The following is a 12,421-nucleotide window of genomic DNA, read 5'->3' on the forward strand; positions in this document are numbered from 1 at the left end:
TGCATTCACAGCTAACATCACAGAACAGATAATCAAAAGTTTTAAAGTAATGCCAAGACCGATTACGAACTAGAAATAAAAATAGTTTTCAAATTAATACTTAAAAGTGTGTTACAAATATATTAGAAACAATTATGTCAATATAGAGCATCACATTTGGGATCTCTACTTGCAAAAATAGGATTTTTCTTATTGTAATTTACACTTGAAAATTTAATATAGCCAATCAAGCCATCATTTTGTTGAAGTAGATACCAATAATTGACTTGCGAAATATTCTCATTGCTTCTAATGTCAAACTAAGGATGAAAACAAAACTAAATTGTACAAAACTAATTTTTTCATTTATACCAGCTGCTCAATGGTCACCCCAACTTGTCAAACAAATTATAGTCATCTTGTGCATGTCACCATTTATAAGTGACGACATTGCTTATAGCCAATTCACTCAAATGATGGCTAGAAAAAAATATTAAATATATATATATATATATATATATATATATATATATATATATATATATATATATATATATATATATATATATATATATATATATATATATATACATCCATCTATATACATATATATATGCATATATATATATATATATATATATATATATATATATATATATAAATGCTTTAGGCTGAGATATTTGGCAATGATGCTTTTAATATTTTTTATCCATATAGTGCATTCATTAATAACATACCCATTTCTCAAACATTGATAGAAATCCACTACAAACTAGTCCATAAGGACAAATTTAATGATTTATGACTTGGCACAAAACAACATAGATATGCAAAAAATTATTAACTTTTAAATAAAAAAAGTAATTTATATCAATAAAATTAACCTGATTACCCTAAGTAAAGGCAACACAAGAAGCTACAGGCATCCACATAGTATCAAAAATATTGAAATAGTGGAATGCATAAAAAGTATTGTAACTAAGAGTAGAAGGTATAGCAATATATTTCCTGGAATTAACAAAAGACAGTCTCTTTCCGATAAATTTGTAGTACTTCCGCAACACGATGCATAAAAGCAAGGAGCAAACATTATAAACTTGAATGCTAACTATTTCTCTATAGAGACAAGCCCCAAATTTTGATTCAGTGACAATAGAGGGAAGATTCATATATGAATGAACTTATCGTTGAGAATCTGTTGCTTGTGTAAGAAATAAGAATGCAAGTATTTCCCACAGGACCATACCCCAGAGTCACACACTTAACCACCAAAAGGAAATACACAAAAAAATAACCAGGTTGTCGAACCATAAACCCTACAAAAAAACCCAAACCCAAGTCACAATAACCACTGTAGAGTAATATGCAACAAAATTATCAAGTTGTTGAACCATAAACCCTACAATAAAACCCAAAACCATTTCACAATAACCATTGTAGAGCAAGACACATAAAAGTTACCAGGTTGTCAAACCATAAAACATGCAACAAAACCTAATCCCAAGTCACATTAACCACTACAGAGAAAGACACAACAAAATTACTAAGTTGTCAAACCATAAACCCTACAACAAAACCCAAACCCAAGTCAAAATAACCACTGCAAAACAAGACACAACAAAATTATCAGGGTGTCAAACCATCACCCCTACAACAGAACCCAAACTCAAGTCATTATAATCACTACAGAGCAAGACACAACAAAATTACGGGGTTGTCAAACCATAAACCTGCAACAAAACCCAAACCCAAGTCACAATAACCACTACAAAGTAACAAAAAACACAATTACAACGTTGTCAAACCATAAACCCTGTAACAAAACCAAAACCCGAGTCACAATAACCACTGTTGAGAAAGACACAACAAAACTACTTGGCTGTCACACCATAAAACCTGCAACAAAACCTGAACCCAAGTCACAATAACCATTGCAGAGAAATACATAGAGAACAAAGAGCAAGATTATCGAGTTGCTCAACCCTACCATAAACCTTGCAATAAAACCTAAGTCATAATAAGCACTCCAAAGCAAGACAAACAACAAACAACTAATTCAAGACAAATAACAAAAAAATAATTCAAGACAAACAAAAAATTCAATTGTTGAAAAACACAAAACCACAACTTGAGCTAAATTCACAACAACAAATTCAAGTATTAAAAACACAGAGTGGTTAGTATGATTTAGAATCCTACTGGAGAACCACATAAGCCACCACACGTCCAAATGTCACCCAAAAACTTTCCATACCTCTTCAACGTCAGCAATGCAAATTACCTGCTACAAAAGGATAAAAAATAGCATTTGTGATAAATTCCACAAAAATTACAACCAAATTTGCCAAAAAAAAAAAAAACCAAGAAATTTAACAGTCGACCACCGATGTACATGTCAACCACAAAACTTCCTTGAATCTCCCGTTGGCTCCTTCGCAAACAAGTACAATCACCAAACAGAAAAACACAATGTTGTTGGTTAACCCCCATGAAGAAAAATGAACAAACATAAAGCCATTGTTTAACCACCCACAAAGTAGAATGAACAAAAACAGGCATAACCATAAACCCCAAACCAACCTCTACAAACAAAATTCCCCGAGCCATCATCGGTGGAGCAAAATTCCCACACATCGGGCCTAAACAACATAATACAAGGCGGCAAAGACATCGAAGAAAATGGGTTAGAAGAAACCCTAGACCCAAACCTAAGGCCAAACTTTATTACTCCCACCAACCGTGACAAGTGGCAGTGTATAGTCGACAAGTGTCATATGGTTAAAAAAGATAATTCCATGTCGATTGCTAGCATGGAAGGGAGGGTGCACAAGTAATGGTGTCCCTTGCTTATGTATATGTAGAAACAAAAAGTTTTATGTGTTTTAATAATAACAAAATATTCTAATGCTTAAAGAGAATCAGTGAAAGAAAAAAATTCAATTACTTTGTAATAAGAATAATAATAGGAAGATGCATAATTCATTCAATTCTTAATATGTAGCATTTAAGAATATTATTAATAATAAAAAAATCAATGTATGTTACAAATAAAGTATTTTAATATGAGTTAAGTAATATTAAGGTGTACTTAAAATTATTTAATTAACAAAAAAGATAAATTAAATATTTCAATGTCCATATTAAGTAAAATGTATCAATCTTCACTATACATATATTATATATGGTTTAAAAAATAAATTCTTATGGTTAAAACATGAGTAGTCTTACTATTCTACATTTTGATCCCTTTTTACGAGTTAAAAATTTAAGGAGCAACCATGATTTACACAAAAATATTCATATGTATTACATTCAAAGCCAAATTACAAGCCACATACATAGTGCTTATGAGATCCAATAGTTTCCAAACCAAGAAATTGCATGTTTAGAAAATATACTAACAAAACTCAATAAATAAAAAACTAATATTACCTATATACTATTGTAAGCATTATTCCAAGTCCCCCCTTTAATGCTCACATTAGATCATTACAAGGATTAATACAAAATACACAAATTATAGTTCACATATAGTCACATTTTCCTAACTGGTCTTCATCAACACTCATATCCTCTCTGGAATCTCACAAAACCTGCTCTTTCTTCACCACCTCATCTACGAGCTATCACTTGAACTCCATTTAAACATAAATGTGTCTAACCATCTTTGACGAACTTGCATGATCAAGAATGTTCATATACTTTATTCTACCAAAAACCATAGCACACTATAACTCTAAGAAAAAGTAGCCAAGTAATGATCCATCCTATGTAAAATATCCCATCTATCAAATGACATAGCTCATTATGTTTGACAATTATCTAGGGTAGTTGTATCGGTAATGAATGTGTTCAAAATTTGACCATACAATTTGACCTATCTCACACACAAGGATCTCATAAAATTAACCTATAACTGATTCTCTTGAAACCTGAAGCACAACTATACCAATCAACATTTAACATATTAACATAATAAATTAGCAATATGTTCTCTCGCCACTGAAGAAGATCGAGAACCACTAATTTAATTATATTTCACTATTGAATAATTAGTTTTGCACTTTTAATTCACAAACCAAATAAATAAATACAAACTGAACAAGAAACAAGTTCATCTATTGGAAGGTTTGCATAATCATGATATTATTTGATAAAATAAAACTAAGCATATAATAATTGTTATGTATGGAGATTTGTGTTGAACTTGAGAACATAATTCTGATACAGAAAGAGACTTCAATGTTACCACTACATAACCCTGATAAAACATAAAGTTTCCCATTCCTTATGAGGAGTTGAATGGTTATTGACTAATATGAGACTCCACCATGTCCAATCTTGCGACATCATGATGTCATTAAAAAATTGTTACTATCGATTTATTCACCCAATCTATCATGCTAAACTCAACTTACAAAAAAAATGCCTGAAGAACAAATGTTGATCCCATTGTTTACACACTGACACAACCACTAATTTGATCATAATTGTGAAACTTTACACTAGTCATCCATGATCAATGAAAAACAACCTGCCACAAAAATAAATTATCTATAGAGAGGTTCATATATCTTTATTCTCGTCATAATTTATTAAGTGACTCATTTCACCAAAATCATGAATCGTGAATCTTTCTTACCCAACTCCATTATTTGCAATGCCCTTAGATCATGTCGAAAGTGTTACTGATGGCTCCACTGCTCTTTGCATTCTTTGACACTCTTGAATCAACAAATTTACAATGATTAAAGGAAACAAGTCAACCTAGCACCAGCGGAAGCCTCATGCAATAATAATTGTTTCGATGTCTTTCCATGGAGAAAAGAAATAGTATAAACAATCAAAACAACCATAGCTTTAAAAAAAAATCTCCCACACACCTATGTTATCCTTCATATGTACAAAGTATGAACTGGCACATTTCTTCATATTCCCAGGCATTTTTCCCATGAGGGGGTTAGGCCCAGCCCTGCTCTGATACCAAGTTAAAAATTGGAGGAGCAGACATGATTCATGCAAAACTATTCGTGCAAGCCACATAAATAGTGCTTATCAGATCCAACAGTTTCCAAGCCAAGAAATTTGTTGTTGAGAAAATCTCTCGATAAAATTCAAAAGCCAACAAAATAATCTTACCTATATACTATTGCAAGCATTATTTCAAGTTTAGGTATACTTTCGGGTCACTTTTTTCTAAAATTTAGCAAGGATTTCTTAGTGTTGTAAGTTCAAGTTGCCTAGTCTACACAATCCAAGTGCACAATGATATTTTCAAGTAGTTGAATCCATTTATGCATTCAAAAATAGGTTCCTACAGATCCATAATTATGAGTTATAGAGAAACAACTCTATCATCTATTGAATGAGGGTTGTTGTGAGTAGAACCGATCTAGTTATACGAGTACACAGACAGAATCCAATCAGCCATACACTAGTAAGGACCAGTGGAAATGAGGTAATTGAACACTAATATAGGTTGTAGATATCATAATGTGAGAGAGCTAAGCTCAGAAGAAAGAAATAGAAGAAATACAAGTCAAAGAGAGACTGAATAGGAAGACATTTTTAGAAATTCGTAGAAAAGATTGACCTAGCAATTCAAGAAATTTGGGGAAAATACTAAAATATATAACGATATGATGGATGCGCACCAAGGAAAAAATAATGTAAGGTATGTTTTAGTTAGCCTAACTTGGTTGCATTTTCAATTCTACTATGGCATTGGCCTAAAACATTTGTTGGAAAAAAGTCTTAAAGTTAGTTGATAATGGAATTATATGTACACCATTTTGAGCCAATAACAATGTTATTGCAATCTTCTCATAACATTATTATATCAATCTTATTTTATGCTACGTTTGGCATAGGCTTGTGTTTTTGCATGCAACAAATAGGTCGTTTTTTTCTAACATACCTAACAGAGTGGCATGTTTACACAGTAACATTTACAGAACATCTATGTTGGGAAGAAAGTTCCAAGATTCAATAAGACCTTCTAACCTAATACGATCCTATGACTTGAGGGTTAAAATCCTCTCAGACTATTATTTCATCAAATGCTAGTTTTCTAGAATGTAGTATTCAATTTGGAAGAGGAATTTTATAAAAATATAATGATATGTCAACTTTCTACAATATAGTAAGTGGTAGATGACATTAATTTGGAAGAGTAATTTAAAAAAAAAAAAATTATAAAATGATCCCATCTTTCCCTATGATCCCTGCTATCTGTATATATTACATTAGTCAGAAAATATGAGAAGATTACAATGTTTTGTTCAAGCTCGAGCAACCTCTGCACTATCTCTATCTATCTCATAGCTTCCTAGACAAGCCTTGGTGAATACTAAACCAATTTTATTTTTACCCAAATCCCTATTTCCTTATGTTGTTTCCTTGGGAATTAACCCCTATTAACTAAGGAAATTCATCAATTGGAATTACGCAATCCATCATAGGTCTTCTTTTTACTACATGCACCACCTATACAGTTTGGATGATTATACAACTACTAGTACAGTATCTTTAACTCTAATCTCAATTAGGTAACACTCAGATCACACATGCATGAGTTATTTATGGTTGAATTATCAGTTAACTGGTTGAACACATGAAACAACACCCCACTATTAGACCTCCTACTAGTTCCTCCATTAGTTGGAACTAGTTTAACTGACTTTAACTTAGTTAAACTGAATTAATTAATTACAAGTTAAAAAAAAATTAACTAGGCTACTATAAGGTAGGAACTACTCTACACGACTCAAGTTAGATTCTCATCTCAAATTAACTGAACCAACTAAGTCAAATTAACCTAGTTAACTCATACAAGTAGTCTTATGATGTGGAAATATCTTTTTTATCTTAATTTAATTCAAGGGAAAATTAAACGAGGATTTTCTTGTTGCATTTTGAACAATGCCTCTAAACAAGAAAAGAATTATCATATACCCCAACAATACTTCTATGGAACTCGAATTTTCATCTTGACAGTGCCTTAGTCAATATGTCTGCAATAGGAATATACTCCAACAACATGATTCTCCTCTGCACACAATCTTATAGATGGTGATATCGAATGTCGATATGCTTGGACCAATCATGAAAAAATAGATTCTCAGAGAGTTTGATATAATTATGATTCTCATAGTAAATCATTGTAGGACCCATCTGTTCACCAAATAATCCAACAAGTATCTTCCTCGTCGAGATAGACTCATAAGTTTCTTGACTAGAAGCCATGTACTCTGCTTCTCCTGAACTGAGTGCAACTGATCTATGCTTCCTACTGTACCAAGAAATTGTTGCTGACCTAATAATGAAGATTCGCCCCTGATGTGCTCTTCATGTCTGATGAACTCCCTACCCAATCTACATTTGTGAAGACTTGTAGGTTCACTCCTGTTGTACTGTTCAACAACACACATTTTAATATATTATAAATTTGTTATGAAATTTATTATACTAAAATAGGGACCCTTCAATTTTAGAAAAGTTTTTGATTATGCAAAAAACCAAATTAAATAGCCCCCGAGATACAAATTGTACTTAGGCTTAACTATTAAACATGATGGGTTATTTGATTACAAAAAACAAAATAAAATGGATTTTTTAAGATTCACGAACCTTGAAGTCTTTACAAACTCCAACACTCTGCCATACACCACATCACATATCCCATAATAAAAGTTCCTAAAGGCAAATACTTCCCCGCTCTACTCCATAATTACGATTGCGATTATACCAGAACTTATGGGAAAATATACATCACAATTCATAATTCCCTGCATTCATGACTATCATGGAAGTTGCAAAGGCTTAAGTCCATGCACCATTACCTTAGTCGAATAGCTATTGCGATTAGGCCAACCGAATGTGATTGCGACGAAGCCCAGACCCGGCAGGATAATTAAAATAATTCATACATTCCCCGCGTCAACGACTATTCCAATAAACCACAAAAGCTTAAGTCATGCCTCCTTCCTATTGCACTTACACTCAACCTGATGAGAAAATCAGCTGCAATCTATAAAACCACGCATCCACAGACAATTGCCAAAGTTCCAAAGTCCATACCCCACTCCTTTTCCGGATTGCGACATGTGAAAAGGTCTGCATCCACCAGGATTATTCGCTGCAATTTATATTAATATCACGTCTGGGGCTTATATCGCAATCACAAAATTCTAAAAGTCATGTCTCATGCTAATGCTGATTGCGATTTGATCCCAATTACTGATTGCAATATGATGTCAGCAGTGACTTCAGTTCCTCGTCATCTGCCATGTCACTTGCCACATAACTTATCACCTACCACATCACCATTACACATCATCTACCATGTCATAGTGACATCACCATGACATCATCCTGCATATTGCAAATCACAAGTCTTTCGATCACCTCTTATAGTCTGCAACTCCGATTTGCGATTGCGATAATCCTGCATATTGAGATATGCGATAAAGCCCCAAACCTGATAGAATTATACACTGCAATTCATTTAATCCCCATGTCTGTAACTATCAAAAATAATAAAGGAACATCTTATCACTGGCACCTACCATGTCCCGATTGCAATATGCAAGTAGGCTCAGACCTGACGGGATTATAAAATTCATACCATCAAACCCCACATCTGGAGCTGTCGCAGTTAACAAAGGGTCTTGCCTCATGCCGATTGTGATTACGATAAAGCCCCAGACCTGACGAGATTATACAATGCAATCAATAAATTCTCATGTCCCCACAATCGCAAGAGTCACGTACCTTAAGCCATTCCTCCTTTGGCCATTCTAATTTCGATTTGGTCTTATTCGAATTTTGGTCCAATTTAGTAGGGATTCTCGTTGATTAAAATATGACAATAATTCAACCCCCGGTGTAAAAGTGATTGCGATTTTGCAATAAAAGCATAAAATTCTGAGTTGTCTTAACATAGACCTCACTCCACATGACTCTCCATGATTGTTGTGTTTTGGATTGATTGCGCTCTACGTTTGTTATGCAACCAACTCACAATATAGAAGAAAGAGAGAGATCAACGACTTCAAATGTATCCTCTTTGAGGTGGAAACCTCCTTTACATTACACAAATAAATTATTCTTTGATGATACAAATTAGAAGACCTCCTTTCTATATATAGAAGTCTAAGGGGTCACGATATAATCAAAGCCGACATAACAATAATAATGTAAGGGCACAAAAATAATAATAGTGGGCTTCTATTGGGCACAATAATAATAATATGGGGACAACATGGGCACACCAATAACAATAATGGGTACACTGACAATAATAATAATGGAATACACTAGTATTATAGGGACCTAGCATGCCCCTCTCCTTCAAAAAAGTGTTTTCCTCAATGCTTGAGTAGTTCTGGATGATTTTGTATAAAATTATCATCCTCTGATGTAGAATCTTTAGCGTGTAAGTTCTTCCACTTGATGAGATATCTAGAATTTATTGATTTCGCAGCTGTCGAGTTCTTGTTTCTATGGCTACTTTAGATACCAACATGATTTTTTCTTCCTCGTCAAGCTTTGGCAATATTGTTTGATCTAGGTGGATATTGGTGGCCACCTGCCAAGCCCACCTAGACCCCCACCATTGTTTCTCTCATCATTTTTAGTTTCCTTAATTGTAGCACAACTTACTATTTTAGCAGCTTTTCAGGTCTTGAACTTTCGGAGCCATTTTGAGGCCTTAAACAACATTTCTTGCGAAATTTGGGGAAAACATGGGTTCATGGATCGATTTTGCCCTTCCCAAAGTGGTATTTCTTGGATAGATCTCTCTAATGAGCTATTGTTCATGTCAAACGGAGATCATATGCCAAAGTTACGACCCCAGGAAGTTGATGTACAAATTTACCCAAACGGGCCCACAATTTGGCGTTTCATCTTCTAGGGTTAGGTTTTGGAATGTTAAGGGTTTTCCATTATTTCTCAACAATAAATAGGCCTTTGAGCCTCATTGTAACACAGTTCAGAGGCATGTAGCCACCACATCTCTTCTCAGAGATAAACTACCATCGCCCTAGATGGTTTATTTCCATTACTGTTTGTAAGCATATTTCAGTATTTTACATTAATGAAATGAAGTATTATTTCTGTTGCATATCTATGTTTATGGCTATCTCTGTAATTTTTTGCGTTCTTGTTTAAGTACGGATTAGTGGTATTAGAGAGGTCTGTTTTTTTCTTTGTTTTTCTTTGGATGTCCCCAACGAGGTCAGGTTATAAGGAGTTAGGACTTGAATTGGTCGAACCTTTGCAAGACTAGCCTCACAAATCCCAACAGCCTCCCATGGTGGATGAGAAGAAAGGTGAGGGGGCAGGAGATCCTATCAAAATCTTGCTCGAAGAAGCCCTCAAATGACAACGGAATCTGATGATGGACAGCTTTGCCCAGATCCTTCAGCGGCTACCCAGAAGCGATGCATCGGTTTCCAACAGCTACTTTGGAAACTCCACGCCCTTTAAGGTACAAGTTAGTTTTTAAATCCCCATATTCGAGGATCAGATAGACGTAGATGCCATAGATAAATGGTTAAATCTACTAGAGGGTTATTTTTCTATTCATGAATTTTCGAGTCGGGAAAAAATTGTTTTCGCTCTTCTCAAAGCAGCCCCCCACACCAAGCACTGGTGAGAAACCTACTGCGAGCAAAAGGATGAAAATACCAACTCACTATTTTCAGCTGCAACCACCTGGAATTCATTTCAAGATGCCATCAAGGAGTAGTACTACCCTGTCGAAAGCTATGAGGATGAATACATAAAGTGGACCATGCTGCGGTAGGGAAGGGACCAAGACATGTCGAAGTTCACCAATATTTTCCATACCCTTCGCACAAAGTTGGGTATCAAGGATTCGAAGTAGCATTTGACACTCAAATACCATGGCTGCCTGCACAAGTAAATCTAGGAAGAAATAGAATTTCTAAACATCTCCTCGCTCGGCACAGCATATCGATATGCCATCAAGGTTGAGCAAAAGTTTAAACAAAAGAAGACAGACTTTGGATCTGCGAATCTAAAGCAAGGGAAAGGTGCCCCTAAGCCACAGAACAAAGGACAAAGCCAAGGCGGGGTAGCCCAAGGCAACCCACCAAAGCTCCAAGCAAATAACATCACTGCGAAGCTAAAAAAGGACACGGGAAAATGGTGTGAGTTCCATAAGAGCTCCACTCAAAACACAAGTGAGTGTCGGGCCAAGCAGTCACTAATGGTTGAGCTAAAGGTTTCAGAATCAGATGCATGTTCCAACTCTAAGTTGGAACCCAACAAGGGGAATGACAAAGGGAAGCAGATCATTGATGTGGATCCCAATGCCACTGTTGCTACCGCCAAGATCCAGAAAAATGAACCCGAAGATCTAGAGGAGGAGGAGCGTCTCTTCCACTCCCAAACGTGGGTAAAGGGCTCCCTGCCACAGTTCATTGTCAATAGTAGGAGCCAAAAGAACCTCATTTCAGCAGAGGTCGTGAAGTGGTTGGGCTTACCGACCACGGCACATCCACAACCGTACACCATCAGGTGGCTTCACCAGGGACGGGATCTTCGCGTGAGCCAGCAGTGTCGCCCTCCATAAAACATCAAACCCTTCATGGATGAGGTATTGTGTGACAATGCTCCCCTTGAACTTTGTGATGTATTATTAGGACAACCATACTTGTGGAAGCGACATGCTGTGTACAAATCAAGGCCTGGTGCTGTTATTATTACATTGGGAAATAAGTTGTAACTGATACCAGAGGTAGCACTGCCTACCGCCACTGCAAAACAATGCAGTAAGCTCATTTCCAAAACCAGGAAATTTGTTTTCCTAATGATATGCCCCCAAGGAAAGAAGAAGATGGTGGCCACGGCCTCCAAACAGGGCCCCTCCACATGACAACTACAGATGGACAAGGTCATGGAGGAGTACGAGGACATCTTCACCTCCCCCACAGGGGTTCCTCTACATTGTCACGTCAAGCACTCCATCGATCTGACCCCAGGTGCACCGCTACCCAATGGACCAATTTATCGGCACTCCGTTCTAGAGAACGATGAAATCAAGAGGCAGATTCAGGAGCTACTGCAGAAAGGTCACATCCGTTTGAGTTCATCACCTTGTGGGAGCCCGATCGTGTTGGTACAGAAGAAGGATGGGACTTGAAGACTCTGTATTGCCAATCGGGCGCTAAACAAGATCACTGTCCGTAATAGGTACTTGATCTCGTGGATTGATGACCTCCTCGACCAACTAAAGGGGGCAAAATATTTCAGCAAGATTGATCTGAAGTCAGGATATCACCAGGTACCAATCGAACCCTCTAATGTGTGGAAGACTACCTTCAAAGCCAAGGAGGGCCTTTTCGAATGGTTGGTTATGCCTTTCGGATTTACGAATGCTCCTGCAACCTTCATGAGGCTAATGGATGACATA

Source organism: Pinus tabuliformis, chromosome X (assembly GCF_031772625.1).
Source record: "Pinus tabuliformis cultivar Carrire ecotype Pingquan chromosome X, CPIR1, whole genome shotgun sequence".
Classification (NCBI taxonomy): domain Eukaryota; kingdom Viridiplantae; phylum Streptophyta; class Pinopsida; order Pinales; family Pinaceae; genus Pinus; species Pinus tabuliformis.